Consider the following 5895-nt stretch of genomic DNA (forward strand, 5'->3'; position numbering starts at 1 on the left):
TTTTTTGAAAAAAATAGCAAAACAAAAGGCACAAACCCAAAAAATATGTATGTCTTTTCCAAATAATTTTTTTTTAAAAAAGAGAAAATGCATTTAAGTTTTAGTGATTTAATTATAATTGTGGAAGGGAGAGGATAAATTTGAAAATCCTCTTACCAAGCAACCCATTTTTTTAATCAAATGATCTACAATTATTCTCTTAGTCCAAATGTTCATTTTTCTTTGCTTTGCTTTCAAGTTATCAAATGAATGGTTGAAATTTATTCTTGAAATCTAATAATTAAGCTTCATTTGTTTTGTCTTGAAGCTAAAAAAATTCACTTATAAATAGATGGTTAAACATACACACAAAAAAGGTTCAAGTTTTTTAAAATACACAGCAAATCTTTCTTTCAAAAATAGAATTTTATTTTAAATTGTAAATGGCCAAGTTTTCTTAAAAAATAAAAAAATCATATCTTGTTTAAAAAATAAAATATTGTTAGCATACATTTTGAATTTAATAATCATTTTATTAAATCCCCGAGGAGTTGACCAATATTTCTATAACCAATAAAATTTTAATTCATGAGAATTAATAATCAGCATTCTAGTATAAATTTTGAACTAACAAGTAAATTGATATTTAAATATCAAAAGTTGAAAATAAAATTCTTAAAATTATCCTGAATATTCATCAAGTTTTATTGAAAATATTTTTTACCATAATACACGAGTGTTGGAACACTCCTCTAACTGTTAGAATAAATGAACCATAACAAGACACTTATATGGATCCTAAGCAATAAATAGACTACTAATTAAAAACTTATCAAAATCTTTAAATTATATTCAAATCATATAATGTAGCTTACTTTAAATAGTATATCAGGGTTATTAAAAAGTTTAATTTTAAATCAAGTTGTTTTTCTTGTTGTTGATTTTCTTTAATGACATTCAAAATATTGTGATAAACTACATAGTTTATATACGTGTGTGACATGTTTGATCGTTTATTTTTATATTTAGAGTAAGGTGTTATGTGGTAGCCTTAAAATCATTCACAAACAAGCTTTTCCATGGTTTTTTATATTAATTCTTTGTTGTGGATCTGTAAATCTTTCTAGAAAAAATATAGTTGTGATTTAAAATTCTTTTTAAATCTATGGAGTTTTTTGTGCAACTTAGATATATGTATGCTTTTGCTAGCACTAGCCTTTAGTTTTGTAGGAAAAAAAAGGGGGGAAAGAGATGCAGTATTTAAAAAAAAACCTTTCTCTTTTAAAACTTTGATTTATGCTTAATTAGATGATGTGCTGCCTATCTTATGAATTGGAACTTTGATTTCTTTCTTCTTTTTTTCTTGGAAAGCTTTGAATTTTGAAAGCATTGCCTCTTGGCGATCTCTACTTGTTTACGATGAAGGTTCGACTCATTTATATAGCGTTATGTGACCTATCGTTCAGTGTTGTCTTGGATCAAATGGTTCAATTGCTTTTCCTCATGGTTTTTTGCAATGGCTCTGCACATTCTTTAACTGATTCATAGCTATAAAATCCATTTTCTTTGCTTTTCATGCATATTTACTATTCCAGCAGCAACCTTAAGGTTCTAAAACAGAAAACAGAAAATACCTAGCTAACTATAATAAGATGTTTATATGCTCTTCTGTTTTTGGTAAGCAAAGAGCGTACATTTGGAACATGTTTTCAATGAGCTCAGCATTTTAAGTCACTGTTGCATATTTTTTTCGTCTTCAGCCTCATCTTAACTCTACAATGCTTTAGTCTATTTAGTCTTTCATTGATACAAAGAAATAATTTGTTTTCTATGGTAGCAACAATGAAAATGCAAGGAAGTTGCATAAACAATATATTTTTTTTTATCAAAATATAAATATATTAATAGATCAAAACTTTACAATACTGAAAACCAGTAAGTTCATATACTGTGATTTACAAAAATAAAGAATAAACTCCCTGGTAAAACTTTGTTGGTAGGAGAAACTACTAATGGTGGCTTTAAAACATTTAGAGGGGATAAAATACTTTTTATTTCAAGAACAAGAAGTTACAATAATTAAACAAAAGCTTAATACACACTCTCTCTCTTTCTCTCTTTCTTTCTAGTGTTTCTCTTAAATCTCTCCACACATAATAACATAAACTTAGCTACCTATTTATACACAAATTCAAAACAAGAAAATTCAACCTTCAAGTGTGAAGGCGACTGGTGGCTGGGTGGTAACAGCTGATGGCTGCAAGTGGTGGTGGGTGATTGTCTACCTTGACCTTCTAGATTGAGTTTAATACAACAAATCTCCCTTTTAAACTCAATCAAGGGATGTCATTTCAAGCATGAACTTCAATCTGATAAATACTTCTCTCCTTAGTGGCTTTATAAAGATATCTGTAACTTGATCATTTATCTTGCAGGATATCAACTTCACTTTTTTGTTTTTTACATGCTCTCGGATAAAGTGATGACGTGTATTCATGTGTTTACTCCTTTCATGATACACCGACTTCTTTACCAATGCAATTGCTGATCGATTATTGATATAAATCTTTGTAGGATTTTCTTTACTCTTCTTCAATTCCACTTCATTCTCAACTAGAGTTGATACTGGATTACAACTTTCCATCTTGAACCTTTCAAGAATATCTTTGGCATAACTGCTTTAGGATACAAAAATCCCTTCTTCTTGTTGCACCATTTCAAAGCAACGAAAATGTATCATCATACCAATGTCTATCATCTCAAACTCTTGTATCATGCTTTTTTTGAAGTCTTCAAACATGGTAGGTTTTTTGCTAGTGAATATCAAGTCATTAATATATAGGCACGTAAATAATATGCTGTCATTGGCTTCTTTCTTCATATAAATTGCGTGTTTATATGGACATTTTTCTTCAAATAAGTCACTGTTGCATATTTTCTTCGTTTTCAACCTCATCTTAACCCTACAATGCTTTAGTCTATTTAGTCTTTCATTAAAACAAAGAAATAATTTGTTTTCTATGGCAGCAATAATGAAAATGTAAGGAAGCTGCATAAACAATATTGTTTTTTTTTTTTTATCAAAATATAAGTATATTAATAGATCAAAACTTTACAATACCAAAAACCAGTAAGTTCATATACTGTGATTTACAAAAATAAAGAACAAACTCCCTAGTAAAACTTTGTTGGTAGGAGAAACTACTAGTGGTGGCTTTAAAATACTTAGAGGGGATAAAACACTCTTTATTTCAAGAACAAAAGCTTACAATAATTGAACAAAAGCTTAATACACACCCTCTCTCTTTCTCTCTTTCTTTCTAGTGTTTCTCTTAAATCTCTCCACACATAATAGCATAAACTTAACTGCCTATTTATACTCAAATTCAAAACAAGAAAATTCAACCTTCAAGTGTGAAAGCGGTTGTGGCCAACTGTGTAAAGGCGGTTGGCGGCTGGTGGTTGGTGGCTGGGCGATGACAGCTAATGGCTGCAAGTGGTGGTGGGTGATTGCCTACCTTAACCTTCTAGATTGAGTTTAATACAACAAATCTCCCCTTTAAACTCAATCAAGGGATGTCATTCCAAGCATGAACTTCAATCTGATAAATACTTCTCTCCTTAGTGGCTTTATAAAGATATCTGTAACTTGATCATTTATCTTGCAGGATATCAGCTCGACTTTTTTGTTTTTTACATGCTCTCGGATAAAGTAATGATGTGTATAAATGTGTTTACTTCTTTCATGATACACTGGCTTCTTTGCCAATACAATTGCTGATCGATTATTGATATAAATCTCTGTAGGATTTTCTTGAGGAAATCCTAAATGCTTCAGCATATTATTTAACCATATTAAATGGCATACAACTAAGTTGGCAGCAATATACTCAGCTTCACAACTTGGTAATGTTACTATTGATTGCTTCTTAGATGACCATGTAAAAGATATATCTCCCATGAAAAACACAAACCCTATTATGTTTTTCCTTTCATCCAGATCTCTACTCCAATCTCTATCTGAGTAGCCAACAAGATTGAAGTTTGTACTTGAGGTATAAAACATACCTTTATTTATTGTGCCTTTGATGTATCGAAGAATTCTCTTGGCTACATTCAAGTGAGACTAGTCTGGTGTCTCCATATATCTGCTGATAAGTCCAACTCCATACAATATATCCGATTCGGTACATGTCAAGTACCTTAATCTTCCTACTAAGCTTTTAAAGTAAGTTGAATCAACATTTCCAACTTTACTCTTCTTCAATTCCACTCCATTCTCAACTAGAGTTGATATCGGATTGCAGCTTTCCATCTTAAACCTTTCAAGAATATCTTTGGCATAACTGCTTTGGGATACAAAAATCCCTTCTTCTTGCTGCACCATTTCAAAGCAAAGAAAATATGTCATCAGACCAATATCTATCATCTCAAACTCTTGTACCATGCTTTTCTTGAAGTCTTCAAAAATGGTAGGTTTTTTGCTAATGAATATCACGTCATTAACATACAGGCACGCAAATAATATGCTGCCATCGGCTTCTTTCTTCACATAAATTGTGTGTTCATATGGATATTTTTCAAATCTATTATCTTGAAAATACCTGTCAATTATGGTATTCCAAACATATGGAGCTTGCTTCAAACTGTAGAGGGTTTTCTTCAACTTGTATACTTTGCCTTTATTTCCAGCTTCAATGTATCCAATTGGTTGTTCAACACAGATCTCTTCTACTAGGAAGCCATTTAGAAATGCTCACTTCACATCGAGTTGATAGATCTTCCATCTATGTTGTGCAACTAGTGAGATCATTAGTCTGATTGTCTCTAGCCGGGCTACTGGAGCAAATACTTCTCTATAGTCAATGTCTTCTCTCTATTTGTAGCCTTTTGCCACTAATCTTACTTTGTATCTTTGCACTTCTCCTTTTACATTCTTCTTTATCTTATAGATCCATTTAACACTTATTGCTCTCTTATTTTCTAGTAGATAAGTCAACTTCTAGGTATCATTCTTCTCAATAGCATGTATTTCTTCATCCATTGCTTCTATCCACTTCTCTTTTGTGATAGCTTCATTGAAGCTAAGTGGGTCACTATTTATAAAGAAATAAAAAAGAGTTGTATCTTCCATAATTTGAGTGGCATCATATAGCTCGTCTAGATTTCTTATCCTTCTTGGTCCTTCTAATAAGGATGATGATGATGGTGTTGATGATGATTCTAATGTGTTTTTTCTATTGAATACAAGGAATCTGTATACTGGACTTTGTGGTTCGTCTGCTGGTAATATCAAACCCTTTGCAAGTACTGTTGGTACTTCTTCATCTTCAAGGATCAATCAGTGCTGATCCATTTGACTACTTCTTGGTCATCATTCTAATGTCAAGTTTTATCTTCTTCAAAGATAATATCTCTACTCATAATTACCTTCTTTGTGATGGGATTATACAACTTGTATCCCATCCTTCTCTCACTATATCCGACAAAGATGCATTTCTCATTTTTATCATCGAAGATGAGTAACACTTGGTTTATGACCACTTCATACTTTTTATGGAGTGATAGCTTGTAAACTTCTAGTTGGGCAGCGATTCAGTAGATACATTACACATGATACACCTTTAGCCAAGTATTGTTTGGGCAACTTCTTTGCTTTGAGTAAACTCCATGTCATGTCAAGAATCGTTCGATTCTTTCTCTCAGCTACACCATTTAGCTATGGTGTATAAACTGGTGTTGTCTGATGCCTTGTTATGTACAAAAAGCTTCAAAGTCATTTACTGTATATTCTTCATCTTGATCAGATCTCATAGTTCTGATCTTATAGCCATTTTACTTCTCGATAATTGCTTTAAAATCTTTAAAACCATTGAACATTTCTGACTTCCTCTTCAGAAAGTATATCCATGTCTT

This window comes from Populus euphratica, unplaced genomic scaffold (genome assembly GCF_000495115.2).
Source record: "Populus euphratica unplaced genomic scaffold, PopEup_1.0 scaffold1223.1, whole genome shotgun sequence".
In the NCBI taxonomy this organism is placed as follows: Eukaryota; Viridiplantae; Streptophyta; class Magnoliopsida; order Malpighiales; family Salicaceae; genus Populus; species Populus euphratica.